This window comes from Girardinichthys multiradiatus, chromosome 6 (genome assembly GCF_021462225.1).
Source record: "Girardinichthys multiradiatus isolate DD_20200921_A chromosome 6, DD_fGirMul_XY1, whole genome shotgun sequence".
NCBI lineage: Eukaryota > Metazoa > Chordata > Actinopteri > Cyprinodontiformes > Goodeidae > Girardinichthys > Girardinichthys multiradiatus.
In genome coordinates, this window is record NC_061799.1 from 29,081,195 (window position 1) to 29,097,682 (window position 16,488).

General features: G+C 40.3%; 1 protein-coding gene across 2 annotated transcripts in view; it reads left to right on the forward strand.

Annotated features, from left to right (window-relative positions):
* The window catches only part of greb1l (GREB1 like retinoic acid receptor coactivator), an 82,071-nt gene that overhangs the window by 9,038 nt on the left and 56,545 nt on the right, over positions 1-16,488 (forward strand). The gene's annotated exons all lie outside the window — the stretch shown is intronic.

Here is a 16,488-nt window from a genome sequence, read left to right on the forward strand (position 1 = left end):
TCTTGGTGTCCCTGTCGGGGATTCCATTATTCTGCTGGGGGACTTCAACGCCCATGTGGGAAACGACAGTGACACCTGGAGAGGCGTGATCGGGAGGAATGGCCTCCCCGATCTGAATCCGAGCGGTGTTTTGTTATTGGACTTCTGTGCTAGTCACGGATTGTCCATAATGAACACCATGTTCAAACATAAGGGTGTCCATCAGTGCACTTGGCACCAGGACACCCTAGGCAGGAGGTCAATGATCGACTTTGTTGTCGTATCATTAGACCTTTGGTCGCATGTTTTGGACACTCGGGTGAAGAGAGGGGCTGAGCTGTCCACTGATCACCACCTGGTGGTGAGTTGGATACGCTGGAGGAGGAGAAAGCCGGACAGACTTGGCAGGCCCAAGCACATAGTGAGTGTCTGCTGGGAACGCCTGGCGGAGCCCTCGGCCAGGGATGTATTCAACTCCCACCTCCGGGAGAGCTTCGACCAGATCCCGGGGGATGTTGGAGACATAGAGTCCGAGTGGACCATATTCTCCACATCTATTGTCGATGCTGCTGCCCGTTGCTGCGGCCGTAAGGTCTGCGGTGCCTTTCACGCCGGCAATTCCAGAACCCGGTGGTGGACACCGGCAGTAAGGGATGCTGTCAAGCTGAAGAAGGAGTCCTATCGGCTGCGGTTGGCTTGTGGGACTCCTGAGGCGGCTGACGGGTACCATGAGGCCAAGCGTGCTGTGGCCCGAGCTGTGGCAGAGGCAAAAACCCGGGCCTGGGAGGAGTTCGGTGAGGCCATGGAGAAGGACTACTGGTTGGCCTCGAAGCGATTCTGGCAAACCGTCCGGTGCCTCAGGAGGGGGAAGCAGTGCTTTGCCAACACTGTTTATAGTGGGGGCAGGAGACTGCTGACCTCGACTGAGGATATTATCGGGTGGTGGAAGGAGTACTTCGAGGATCTCCTCAATCCTGCCATCACGCATTCCGTGGTGGAAACAGAGGCTGGGGACTCGGGGTTGGACTCTTTCATCACCCAGGCTGAAGTCACCGAGGTAGTTAAAAAGCTCCAAGGTGGCAGGGCTTCAGGGGTGGATAAGATCTATGGATGTTGTGGGGCTGTCATGGTTGACACGCCTCTTCAATATTGCGTGGTGGTCGGGGACTGTGCATCTGGACTGGCAGACCGGGGTGGTGGTCCCCTTTCATAAGAAGGGTGACCGGAGGGTGTGTTCCAACTATAGGGGGATCACACTCCTCAGCCTCCCTGGTAAGGCCTATGCCAGGGTATTGGAGAGGAGAGTCTGGCCGATAGTCGAACCTCGGCTTCAGGAGGAGCAGTGTGGTTTTCGTCCCGGCCGTGGAACACTGGACCAGCTCTATACCCTCTACAGGGTGCTCGAGGGTTCATGGGAGTTTGCCCAACCGGTTCACATGTGTTTTGTGGACCTGGAGAAGGCATTCGACTGTGTCCCTCGTGATGCCCTGTGGGGGGTGCTCCAGGAGTATGGAATTGGGGGCCCTTTATTAGGGGCCATCCGGTCCCTGTACGAGCGGAGCAGGAGTTTGGTCCGCATTGCCGGCACTAAGTCGGACCTGTTCCCGGTGCATGTTGGACTCTGGCAGGGCTGCCCTTTGTCACCGGTCCTGTTCATAACTTTTATGGACAGGATTTCTAGACGCAGCCAAGGGCCGGATGGGGTCTGGTTTGGGGACAAGTGGATTTTGTCTCTTCTTTTTGCAGATGATGTGGTCCTGCTGGCCCCCTCTAGCCAAGACCTACAGCATGCGCTGTGGCCTTTTTGCTGCCGAGTGTGAAGCGGCTGGGATGAAGATCAGCTCCTCCAAGTCCGAGGCCATGGTTCTCGACCGGAAAAGGGTGGCCTGTCCTCTTCAGGTTGGAGGGAAGTTCCTGCCTCAAGTGGAGGAGTTTAAGTATCTCGGGGTCTTGTTCACGAGTGAGGGAAGAATGGAGCGGGAGATCGACAGGCGGGTCAGTGCGGCTGCCACAGTAATGGGGGCGCTGTGCCGGTCCGTTGTGGTGAAGAGAGAGCTGAGCCGAAAAGCGAAGCTCTCGATTTACCGGTCGGTCTACGTTCCTACCCTCACCTATGACCATGAACTTTGGGTCATGACCGAAAGAACGAGATCCCGGATACAAGCGGCTGAAATGAGCTTCCTCTGTAGGGTGGCCGGGCACTCCCTTAGAGATAGGGTGAGGAGCTCGGCCATCCGGGAGGGGCTCGGAGTAGAGCCGCTGGTCCTCCACGTCGAGAGGAGCCAGTTGAGGCATCTATACCAGATGCCTCCTGGGAGGTGTTTCTAAAATTCTAAATAAAAAAGGTTAGTAAAGAAATGTGCATGTAGTATGCACTTTATTCTCAGAACATAAGGACAACAGTTATTGGTACATATAGGGCCTTGCAAAATGATTAATGAGCCTTGTACTTCTTCATATTGGTATGTTGCATCATTTTATTTTATGTGATAGACTATTGCCTAATACAAATGAAAATCTGAAAAGTATGGATAGCATATTCAGTCCCCCTGACAGAGACGTTTTTATAGACTTTTGTTTTATTGGGTTTTTTATGTAGAGGTTTCCTTACCCTAGGATTACTATGCCTTTAAACACTTTGGGAAATCCCAGATGATGATGTCATGAAGTTTATGCACAAATGGAGGCAACCTATGAATGTATTTTAAGGCAACACCTCAAACACATCGATTCACTGTGTGACATTATAGAAAAACTAAAAGGAAATCAGACAAGATATCACAATATTATGGACCTCCACAAGTCTTGTTCATCTTTGGGTACAATTTCCAGATGCCTAAAGGTCCCATGTTTATCAATTACATGCATCACACCGTTCAGGAAGGAGACAGGTTCTAGTTCTGATTAACTTGTCTGGGGTGTGGTGCTGGTGGCACAGATGGTTAAGCGTGGTTAAGATGAAGTATTTGGCCCTAATGATCATCATTACGTTTGGGGGAAAAGGGGTACGCTTGCAGGCCTGAGAACAAAATCCCAGCTGTGAAGCACAGGGCTGGCAACATCATGATGTGATGGTGTTTTACTGTGAGAAGGACAGATGCACTTCACAAAATAGATGGTATCATGAGGAAAGAACATTAAGTGGAAACACTGAAGCAGCATCTCAAAACATCAGCCAGGAAGTTAAAGCTTTGGCACCAATGGGTCTTCCAACTGAACAGTGACTGTAAGCATACCATCAAATTAGCTACAAAGTCACTTAATGACAATAAATCCAGTGTTTTGATCAGCTAATAAATCCAGTCCTGATCTTCGTCCCATATAAGATTGATGGACAGAGGTCACAGACAGAAAGAATAAAAAGTTGTACAGTCATATTCATTAAATTAGAATATTATTGAAAGGTTCAATTATTTCAGTAACACGTTATATACATCGATTACATACAGACTGATGTTTTCAAGCCTTTATTCCTGTTAATTAGGATGATTTTCTGCTTACATCTAATACATACACAACTTTTATGCTTACACAACTATATCAAAAATGGACAATTTATTGAATATGACTGTATGTCGTTTTATACAGTGTATGCAAACATTTGGTTTCAGCTGTACATATAAGGACAGTTAACCTGTCCAGGAAACACAGAAAATAACAGCATCCAGATTACATTGATACATCATCTGAATATGTTGCTGCTATTTAACTTGTTCAGAGTCTTTACAGCCTGTTCCACAGACGTAGGGAGTTAAGGGTGTTATGGATAAAACCTCCCTGTGTCCTTTCACACAGTGGAAGAGTGTGGTTTTTAGTGATTGATGAAAGCTAACTGTCAGGAGAGGGTAAGACATCCAGTGTATCAGACCAAACAAACAGAATGGCACGAATATTCTGGTCTATGTTGCCAAGGAAGCTTGGGATAAAAATTGTGTGAGATAATGGATGTGTGCGTTTATGTGGATTCATACATGAGTAAAACCTGACCCCAGTAGATTGCATTTCCTCCTGTCCTGTTATCTGTGATTCTGACATGCAGTTCAAGCTCTTATCTGTCACCGCTGGATCACTGACTGACCCAGTGAAGTGAACCCAGTCTATAGTTTTTTTTTTAAGCGTTCTGTCTCTGCTTGTTTGTCTTGTTTTGGCTCTAAATGCAAAGCTAAAAATGTCTAAAGAGTTTTGCCTTCACTCTTTGTTTCTGCAATACCATCTGCCGATCAAAGCCGAAATAAACTACTTGGCAGAAATGAAATGAACTACTGTACGCCTGAATTGTTTGTTAGGAAACAGCACAGGGTGCAAGGGCATGCATGTGTTTGCAAGGAAATGTCGAAATGTCAAGGTTAAGGAGGAAAGTCTCTGTTGTTTGCTGATTTGAACCCTTTGGCACAGAAATGACTTCATATAGGCGTTGTAGCATAAAGCTTAGGCTTATATCTATTCCTTTTTTTTTTTTCAAAATCCCTCTTTTTAGATTTTTTTGGGCTCCATTACAGGAGTATGAGCTCACGAAGAGTAAAGCGTTCGCGGTGCTTCACAGAGAGCACTTAGGAATAACATAGCCTCATTCTTGTCATTGGAACCTGGAAAGCATCCGTCTGAGAATCCCCTCTTGCACGGCGCTGTTATGGAACAGTGTGTTCTCACTGGGTGTACCCCTGCTCACAGGTGCCAACTCTGCAAGAACAGAGTCTACAGCCAGAAATGTCTTCCTGCGCCTTTCTTGTTCTCCTTAAAGAGAACGGTGTGTGCTGTGTCATGGAGGAGATTGAACCACAATTGTCTGAAGGAAAGTCATAGATTGAATTTCATTGTTGTGGTCTTCATTTTCCATTGATGCAATTTTCCTTACTTGCTGATAATCATCTTCTTTCATTGGAGTGATTCTTATTAGTCCAGGTTGGCAGTTTAGCTGAACCCTCTCAACATTTATTGAAGTACCCTGTTTTGAATTAATTACCACATTTACCGCAATAATGATTACCAGGGTACTCAAGCTTAAACATGTGTTTGTTTAAAGAAGATAACCAGCTAAAATGTGTGACTTTTAATATTTTGTTAAATGCAGAGATAATATTTAAAGGATAAAGTGGAAGTTCCTGCTTCCTGCCTCTGCAGTTCAACAAGGATATCAGTGGGTCAGGATGACATAAATTTTATCATCTGTCCAAATGTGCTCCAGTGGAAAACTTTTGCCCTCATGAGATATATTTGTGGCTCTTTTTGATGAATAGGAGTTCCTGCCTAAATGTAATGTCCTTATTTTTAGATGCTACAAAAGGAGGTTTACCTTTATCCACATATTGAATTCCTGTTTACGCTGTGTATTACTATACAGTAAATCATAATAGTTGTAATTATAATGTATAATCTAAACATTTTGCTGCTACATTTAAAGACTGATACAATCAAAGCTCTCACAACTAAAAATGTAATTTAATGTAAGATACTAAATACGGTTAAACCCAAATTTATTCATAGCTCTGTTATATTTAGGTTTAAATATAATCTAATCCTTTAAATTGGCCAACATGTTTCTTTTGACTGAATGTAATAGATATGATGGATAACCTGTGGAGGGATCCAAAAACTAAAGATTAGGGTGATGGCAAGGAGGCCTTCCTACCTAAAAATCTGGAGCTCATCAGCAAAGATCAACTGTTAAAATACCAATGGAAACATGCAAAAAGCTGGCCAGGAGCTATAAGAAGGGTTTCATTGCTGTAATGCCAATAAATAATTTTTCATTGGTTATTGAGAAGTGTATAAATGACATGTCATTTGTTTTAATCAAATGTAAATTATAACAGGTAATTATTATTTTACAAAATTGATTATCTTTTGGCACTATTTTTATTCTCTTTTGAGAGGTGCTTGTTTCATTTCCTATATAAAAAAAAAAAACTAACCTTTTTCTGCCTGGGATTTCAACAACTTTGGCCATAACGGTAAAATATTACTAGCATTAAGAATTTTATAAATTACTTGCATGTACATGGATATAATTCGGTGAAACTACAGTTCTTTCAGTTATGCTATTAGGTTAAAAATATTTTTATACCAGGATGCTGCATTTGTTGCTAGTTGAAGTGCATCTTCTTTATTAATTGATCATTGATTTTATGATTACTTTATAAAAGATGTGAGTCTATTCTGAACCTTGTTTGCAAGCCAGTTTCCGTGTTTCATTGAATTTCATTCATGCAAATATGGAGGCCAATTGATTAGCTGTTCATTCACCGATGAATCACTGATGGGTATTAGAAACTCATCAATCCTCCTTTTTTATTTATTTTCTTGTCCTGAATTTTATTCAACTAGATCTAACAAAAAATACAGTGCCTTGCAAAAATATTCAAATCTCGTTAAATTGTTTCACATTTTGTCAAATTACAATCACAAACTTCAGTGTATTTATTCTATTGTAATTTGATGTGATACAAAAATGCAAAAAGTGTATATTTGTGAAGTTTAAGACATTAAAATATTACGTAAAGTGAGTAAAATTAGTATTGAACAGACCACCAAGAAATTCTTAGCAGATTCTCAGCAATCCATCCAGTCCACACATGCAATGAAATCAAGCCAAAGATGTCCATATAGTTGGTGCAATAAAATCGAATGACAGGAGGGAAAAATTTATGAAAACATGAAGAAAATGAGGCGCATAAAGCGGTGACACCAGATTAAATCTATCATAAACTGAAACGCATCTGATGATAAGCAACACCAATAAGCTCCTTAAAGACCATTGCAACCTTATTGTTGGAAAACACACTAATGGTGCTGGTTATTAGGGAAGCTCTAAACTACTGATGGTTCCATTGAGCACTGTTGGGGCCATTATTCGGAAATGGAAAGAACATCATTACATCTTTAACCAGCCGTGACCAGGTGCTCCCTGCATGCTTTTACACAGAGTAGTGAAAATAATAATCAGAAGTGTCCAAAACCCAAAGAAGACCTGCAATAACCAGGTACAATTGTTTAAAAAAAAAGTTATGCACCCAACCTCAGCCTGAATGTACTAACACCATGGAAGACTCTATTGCAAATGAAAGACATGTTAAAACACATTTAAAGTTTACTGAACAACATTTAGGAAAGCCTCTGAAAAGCTGTTTGGAGATAGGAACATCATGATGTGGGATTATCTTTCCTCATATGGCACTGGCAGATTTCATAACGTAAGGAGGGATGAACGACCAAATGTAGTGAATATCCCTGATAAAAATCTGATGCCGTCTACCACGATGATCAAAACGAAACGAGGGTTGACGTTTTAGCAAGACAATAATCTCAACAGAGTTGACACTCTCAGTTGGTTTTCGAGATAGGCATTGAAACTGCTAAAATGGGCCAGGCTGTCCCGAATCCTTCAGGAAATATGTGGAAGGAACTAATTCATAGAATGGGTCTTCAGAATCAGGCTTTTGTTAAACAAATTTCATGAAGCTTGTTGACTCTTATTGTGTGCGTCATTTTACTTTATTACACATAACTTCATTTATGGACACATATGGTTTGAATATTTTGATTATTATCCCTTGGATCTAAAGATCCAATTGGAAATATATTTATTTAAAATATTGGTGATGTTACTCCGACCCTAGTCACATTGAGTCACCTAATTAGTAGATAGTGTCCACCTGTTTGTAATTTAATCTCAGTATTAATCCAGCTGTTCTGTGAAGGCCTCAGGGGTTTGTTAGAGCAAACAGCATTATGAAGACCAAGGAACACAGCAGACAGGTCAGTAGGAAACTTCAGGAGAAGTTTGAATCAGGGTTGGGTTATAACATTTCTAAATGTTGAACATCTCATGCAGCAAAAACTGCAAACCTACAAAGACATGGTCGTCTACCTGAAGGAGAGTTTTCATAAAAGAAGCAGTCAGGAAGCCCCCATAGTAACTCTGAAGGAGCTGCAGAGATCCACAGCTGAGGTGGGAAAATCTGTTAACCTGACAGCTATTAGTTGTACACTCCACAAATATGGCACATGAGGTGCTTTTCCAAGTTTTCTACAAGCCATATGTGGACAAAGCTAACATCTGGAAGAAGGTGCTCTGGTCAGATAAGGCCAAAATTAAACTTATTGGCCTACATGAACAACAGTATTCGCAACACAAAACTAACACTGCACCATACCCCGAGACACCATCCCTACAGTGAAACATGTAGCATCAGTCTGGCAGGATGCTTTTCTTGAGCAGGGGCAGAGAAGATGGTCAGATTTTGTTGGAATATGAATGGAGGTATATACAGAGTGACCCTGGAAGAAAACCTGTTAGAGGCTGCAAAATACTTAAGACTGGAGTGGAGCTTCACCTTTGAATGAGACAATGGTGTTGAACACACATTCAGAGCTACAATGGAATGGTTCAGATGAAAACTTGTTTGTTAGAATCTCTTAAGTTAAGTCTAGACCTAACGTAAACATTCCCGTACTCGTCGTCTTCCGGGACTCGGTTGTGGGGACAGCACTCTAAGCAGAGACACCCAGACCCTCTCCCCAGACACCTCCTCCAGCTCCTCTGGGGGAAGGCTGAGGTGTTCCCAGGCCATCTGAGAGACATAGTCCCTCCAGCGTGTCCTGAGCCATCCCCTGGACCTCCTCCCGGGTGGCCATGCCTGGAACACCTCCTGGGGGAGGCGTTCAGGAGGCATGCGAAACAGATGCCCGAGCCACCTCAACTGACTCCTCTCGATGTGGAGGAATAGTGGCTCTACTCTGAGCTTCTCCAGGATGGCCGAGCTCCTCGGTCTATCTCTAAGGGAAGGCCCGGCCACTCTAGGATATCCAGGATCTCGTTGCTTCATTCATGACCCAAAGTTCATGGCCATAGGTGAGGATAGGAATTTAAACCGACCACTAAATCAAGAGTTTTGCCTTTTGGCTCAGCTCTCTCTTCACCACAATGGGCCGGCACAGCATCCTCATTAATACTTGTGAGCAAGACCCCGAGATACTTGAACTCTTCCACATGAGGCAGGAGGTCCCCTCCAACCGGAGTGAATATAAACGTAACTGACAATATGTGATGGGACTTGAAAGTTCTCTTTGCTCTCTATTCAGGCTGACTAAGATTGAGCTATTTTGCAAAGAAGAATGGGAGAAAATGTTCAGTTTCTAAATGTGCAAAGCTGATTAAAACATACCCCAAAGGGTTTTAGCTATAATTCCAACAAAAGCTATTTCTAAAAAGCTTTGACTTTAGCAGATAAATACAAAGGCATGCAAAACTTTTCTGATTTTTATTTGCAAATGGTTTTGTGAAATGAAATCAAAATTCATTAACAGACTTATTAAAAATACAAAAAAACAAATGTTTAAAAACCACAATTAAAAATAGCAACATATGGATAATATATAAAATAATAAAAATGTAAAACTACATATCAAACATAATTAAAAGTAATCAATAAAAAAAAAACACTTCCACTGGTCCATCCTCAAATTATAAAATCCTTGTATAATTAAATTCATCATAGCATGATGAGTTGTGAAAATTGTGATAATTGTGTGACGTCTCCTCAGGCTGACCAAAATTACTTCTTGTTTTGAGAGCTTATTCGAACGTCACAGAAATGATCCAAAGGGGTAAATGTCGCTAACATTGGACAGATGGATAATGCACTAATTACATGAATAGTAGTACACAAGACTTTTCAAAACTCTCACACACCTAGATTATAAGTTATAGCAGAAGACATCCTCAGTGTTTGAATGCTGGGCAGTAAACTGGAACGAGTTAAGTCCTGTAAACAGCGGCTAAAATTAGCTCCTCACAGCTGCAGGATAAGCTGCCAGCCATCTTTATAAACATTTTTTTCATGAAATTATAAGGGGACGGTTTATTATGTATGCAACATTACATTTACAAACATGTGCTAACCAATCACCAGAAACATATTTTAAGGAGACAGAAAGACAGAGACAGTTTTCACAATTGTATGTACTGACTTTTTGAGATTTTATTTGACTGCTATTAGTTGTTTGTATTAAGCATTATTAATGATAGCCGACTGAATTTGCACCAACGACAGCTGAAAACACTCAAGCCTCCAGCCAGATTTTCCACATCACCTTAGCAGCAGCATTTCTGCCCTTTGCACACATATATAATTCCCCAAGCTCCCTGCTCTCGCTCACACTGATTTACACACATTCAAACACAACCCCAAACTGCATCTGCACAAGGTCAGTATGTGTTGACGCTGCCAGTACTGCGGGGGAGAAGGCTGCCTGTTGCGGAGGGCTTTTCCATAGGCTGCTGCAGCTTATCCAAAGCTACGGTGACCAAGACCCAGCGCTCTGCTGCAAGAACTCTGTGTTCCTCTGTTGCAGCAGAGGTCATTCTCCCTCTCTCGCTTTCTACCTCCCTTGTTTTCTTTTCCATTTTCCCCCGTGTGTACACATTGGCAACTCAAATATTGCCGCAAAAAAAAGGGCAACTTGATAAACTGCTAACAGAAAGTAAACAAAGAAGAATTTTCTACTTCTGTGGATTAACAATCAGGAAACTGTTTTTGAAAGCATGACGTGCAACCCACTTAAGATTTTAAAAGACCTATATTCTTAGAAAGCAGAGTCATGTGAAAAACGCCCTACAACAGCCTATGTGGTTTTCTAATCAATTTGGAGATCCTGAATATCAAGGGTGGTGACTTTTTCCAGGTTGCGGTGAGTTTACCCTGGACAGGTTGTCGTCCATCATTGGGACCAGACAGGGACACACCAGACAACCAGTGAAGCAGATCGAGTAAAGTAGATAGGGTAAAGCCCAATAGTCTCACTTAAAATTTGAAATAGCGACATTTGTCCACAATGCAAAAATGTTGCAGTATTACAGTTAAATCTACATTTTATGTTGCCTATTATCAGAGGCGTCTCAAGATTGTACAGGGCCATAAACAGAATTTGATATGGGGTCCCATTAAGCCCATCAGCTACCATAGCACCAGCATTACCTCTTGTAAATGTTGGGTTTGATTGTTTGCATGTTGCGCATTTAACACCCCAATTAAACAATTAAATTGGCTTAATTACAGCATGTTTCCATTTCCCATTCATTTTATTTACTTTTTGTTCAGAAATCCTTAAGAGAAGATAATTTTTCTGACTTAGTTATTAATTCTGCCAGGTTTTGTCTGAAGTTAGTTTCAATCCCAACTCTGTCAAGCCTGATTGGGTATTCTTGCAAGCACACACTGAAAATTCTTATTTGTCTACTGATTCATCTGCTACTTCAGTGTCTATTAAATGTGACTCAAGCATAGATAAAGCAGGAGAAATGATTCATGAATGATAAACTACTGACATCAAATGACTATTGAACTGTGAAAAAACTGTGCTGTTCATAAGACTTCGAAGTGAGTATGAATGTAGGCTCTGTCTGTCTCTGCATCAGAAGTTGAGCTCTCTCCCCCTCCTGTTCTGTGGACCCAAACCAGCAGCTTAGTTCACGTATGCCTAGGGCCGGCTCTATGTAATTTCTTACTAGAAAACACTGTCAATGTGATGCGATAGCCAACCCAAATCATACACACATATATGCCTATGCTATTTATGGCTTTTTTATGTTAGGTAAACGTTGTTTGTTACAGGAAATTATAAAACTGATAAAAAGCTGTGTGTGAAAGGATGTTATGCTTTTTTGCTTACCATTTTTATTGTGTTAAATATTTGTTGGGTTTTATCCTTCAAGATTTTGTCACACGGCACCCGGTTTTCTCCCATTGCTTTTGGGGGCATCTGATTGTGCACAGAAACAGCTAGGAAGGTATTTTTACTGTGGATAAAAACATCCCTGCAACATCTCGTCGGAAGTGGGAAAAAGTACAATATTGACTCACTCGGGTACATCAAATGACTCGGCAGTGATTCTGGATTTTTATCGCCACTACCTGTGATTGTCAGTCTTGGAAACATGACACCATGGATGACAAGCATTTCTTTATAATGCCTTTCAACAAAGGTCTTTGTTAAAGAAATAGTTTGTAGATATAATAATAATAATGTTTGGCAAATCGTTGCACGCAATTGCTGCTGAACTGTTGTTTAACTAAAAATGACTTGGGATTTGTATTTTTTTATTTATTTAAAACAGGCTTTGCTGTCACATCCAGCCAAGCTTCCTGTCTCTTGAAGGGATAGGCTCTTGATAAAGCCCTCAGTAGGTTTAACTGTCACCTTTTTCCATCAGCAAGGTTTGTGTGTGGGGGTCAAGTCCCAAACAAAGGGTGACTCTGCTTTCATTGTCCCACGAGGACAAAAAGACTGGTGTTGATGCCGGTCGCTGCTTTAAGGAGGGCTGATGGGATTTAAGTGCGAGCTCCGTCACCGCGGGCAACATGGTGCTTATTAATCTGGAGGCTGGCGAGAGACTAAAGGGGGGAGCTAACAGGGGAAGGGTTGCTGCTGATAAAGCAGAGCCGCCTGGGGGTCAAGAAGAGGGGGCATGATGGATACAGCTGATCGCCCAATAAGGAAGATTGGAGGGAAGGAGAAGAAGTCTCCTTCGTCGGGACATTAAGAAGCCTCTTTGTCACGCTGTCACTCAAATGAATTCAAGGTGCCCTGAGACCTTTTTCAGGGAGGAAAAGAGAGGAGCGACTCCATTGTGTAAAGTGGATCTCTCACTGGACGCCTGATGAAAACAACAGAGCTCTTTCTTATGTCTTCTCCCCGGGAGTGCTCGGTGCTCCTGTGTGGCAAAAATTAGGTTAATGTGTCAGGAAGGAAACTCAAACTAAGTAGAGGTGGCTGGGGCAATGAATTTACATTTTTAACCTGATATATATTAGATCTGGAAAAGTATGGAAAAGGTAAATAACATCTACATTTCCATACTTTCTTATTATTGTCCTTCCCTCTTTATGTCCTTTCTTGCTTCTGCCTTTGTGTCTTTCCTTCCTTATACAATTTGTTAACCCCTTCCTTCCTTGCTTGTGCTCTCCCTTGTGTCTTTCTTTGCTTGTATCCTTCCTTCCTGTCTTTCTGTCCTTCTTGTGACATCCTTATTTTCCTTGTGTCTTTTGTTCCTTCCTTGTGTCCTTTAATACTTCCTTCACTGTGTCCTTCTTTTATCCTTCACTGTCTATCCTTCTTTCCTTATCTCCAACTTTCCTTCCACGTGCCCTACCTCCTACATTCCTCTCTTATGTCCTTCCTTTCTTTCCTCCTTGTGTTCTTCCTTTTTTCCTCCTTGTGTCCTTCCTTCTCTCCTTCCTGGTGTCATTTCTTTCTTCCCTGCATTCTTCCTTCCTTCTTGTCTACTTCCTTACTTATTTCTTTATGTCCTCCTGTCCTACCTACTGTCTTTCCTTGCTTCCTACCTCCCTTCCTTCGTGTTCCCCTTTCTTTCTCTCCCTTGATGTCTCCTTCCTTCCTTCCTTCTAGTTTCTTGTTTATTGGAGATTACATATTTAAAACCTGCTTGCAGTAGAAATATTTGCCATAAATTCATCATGAGCTTGTTTAATTTATATTGTATTAATATATATTTTACAGTGAACTAGGAACTCTGGAAAGTTGAGTCTGGAAAAATATAATATAATATATCACATTAAAGTGTAAAGGAATATATTTTTTTATGTTAAGAAAGACATTTGCATTTGGAGTCAGATGTTACTATCATAATTAGTCGTTTATATATTTGTTTGACAATGATTGGCATTTTGTGCACCACATGTGTTCCTTAAACACAAAAATGCTATTTAAAAAAATGTCTTAGAAGTATATGAACATATTTATTTCATTTTTTTAAATAGATGGCATTACTAACTTGAGCTCTCATCATATGTTCCAAATGTTTATTCTGAATTTAAAACTCCTTAAATGGCAATTTTAGTATTTAAGCTCTTCTTTTTTAAGGAAGAAAACACAAAAAGGTGGTTCCTTTTTTGTTGTTTGGAAATAAATAGCTCTATACTTAGGTCCCTAAGACAAGACGTTTTTGTTTAATGCTATAAAGAAATACTTAATTTCCATTTATGAATGCCATTTTAACTTCAGTCCTCATAGTAAATAAATATTTACAAGTTTTATTCATTCTTAACCTAAAGTTTTAGCTATTAAACCTTTCCTTTTTTCTTTTTTTTGAAATAAAAAAAAAAACCCACAAACATTATTTGTTTTCCATCTCATTTGTGAAAATGTGAATGCTTTGGTGGGGCCTTATCTGAGCCTTGGAGTGTCAACAGTTGGCAGCAGCATTTATTCTGAACAATTTTATGTTTTTCTGGAAAAGGGTTAGAAAAATTGGCAAAAAAAACTTATTTCTGTCTCATATATGCAAACTGGTAGATTTGAAGTACATGACGAAATGTCTTCTAATATTGAAAAATCAAAACAAAAATAATAAAATTCTAAGGAAATTCAACACAAGGGAATAAAAAAGTTAAAAACAAATCAAACTGCAATAACAGTTTGTTAAAAAGAAAAGTCATGTAGAATGGGAGTCAGTGGCAGAAATAAATGCCAAAGGGACACAGATTGTTTTGTTTTTTTTACTTTAAAAGGTATATAAATCACTGAAAGAAGAAAAACTGTGGAAAAACACACATTTATGCAATTTAGGTAAACAAAGCTAAAGTCATACTAAATTAAATTCAAAAAGCAGCAAAAAGGGTCAAGAGACCCAGGGGGTTTAATGCGTGGACCTTAAATATTATGGCCTATTAAAAATTATTTTCAAGCAGTTATTTGCGAATGTGACGCATTGATGTTGCTATGAACATTGTAATTTCATATATTGTGACTCCAGAACTTTCTCTGTTGTCCTCTTAGAACGTCCTTAAAAGGTATGAAGGATGGCAAAAATGTTCCTGTTTTATAATGGCAGCTTTTTAAAACCTTTGTATATCTTTGTAGTGGGAAGTGGGCCTAGTGTCAGTACAGAGTTTTAAACACAATAAAGCCTATATATTTAAACCAACTGCACACTACAAATTAATGTACTAGAATATTACACAGCAGCTATTTCAGAGGGAAAATATATAAAGTGGATCCTAAATTGAACAAATTTTTACATTGATACATTTTTTATATGGGTGAATTAATCAATTGGATGGATTGTAATTTTAAAATTTTGTGTTTAGTGACTACAGAAACGGCTTTACTTTTACTACCAACGCCAAGCATAACTCAAAATGTTTCCGTGGTAGTGTGATTTCATCATCTAGTTATTTTAAATACATTTTACATTATCATTCTACATTAAGAATTAAATAAATGTTGTAAGATATGGTTAAAAATATTTAAATTGTTGTTCCTCTTGTTTAGATTTTACACAGAATCTAAACATAGACAAAAACAGATGTGCAGAGGTGTTGCTTTTACTTAAGAAAACGAGTGGGATTTTTATTCCCTTTGCAGTGCTTGTCTCTAAAATCGCCCATTAGCATTGCATCCATCACACCTCCTGTGATGTGGACGGAGGGTCGACTGCAGCTGAGGCCAGTTTCTGGGAATCTGACCCCCTTTCGCTCGTTTTGTCATCTGATAAGAGCAAATGTTTTGATAGTGTTGGCCCCTTCAGCATGATCCATGGTTCTCCTTTTACCTCCCATAACAAACAGGGCTGTCTAAACAACCGTTTATTGCCGGGACATGGCCTGGTTAACCCTCTAAGATCTGCTTCGGGATGAGCCATTAAAGGTGGACCAGATGTTAGAAGAAGCTGTGATGATGATGGAGGGGGCTTAAGGTATAACTCACAATAGGATAGAGGAATGTCTGATTAATATAGTTTAACATTTACTTTTTTGTGACACAAAACCAAAGATTATATACCACAACTAGAAAACTGCGCCTCGATGCTTTAACATTAAAACTTTTATTGGTTCTCCCTTTAACCTCTCCCATCCTTCAGCATTGACCGGTATTTGACCACTTCCAATGACAGTTTTACTGTATGATATAGAACTCATTGTTGTCCTCTTCAGTTATTCCCTGAATAAGTCTATAAATGTATTAGGGTACTGTTTCTCTCCCCTGTTGTTCCAAATTTGGTGAACTGGCGTTCAACCCGGCACCGCTGTAAAATGCAGATTGGGTTCACTGGCAGGCCTTTTGTCACACAGTCATGAATTGCATTATAAACTGTCACATGTCCTTCACTTTCATTCTTTTTTTTCCATTATGGATAACGTACATGGAGCTAAATGTCCCAGTTGGATGCTGCATTGTCAAATAACGGGCATCTTTTATGCAGGTTTATACACTTTAATGTTGAGTTTTTAATCTTATGGAGAGTTTAATGTGAATTTTCTACTTTTTTATTTGGCACATATGTTACAGATAATTCTTTAAAGAGAAAAAACCTGAATGAATCATGACACAGACGTGTCCCATAGAAAATAGTTTAATTTTAAATAGCTTCTTAACTCTCTGCTTCTTATTTGAGTCTCCTGCGGTAGCTATAAATTAGGGTGATGGCAAGACCTTTCAGCCTTAAAGACTTGAATGTCATCACCAAAGATAAATTCTCAAAGATACCAA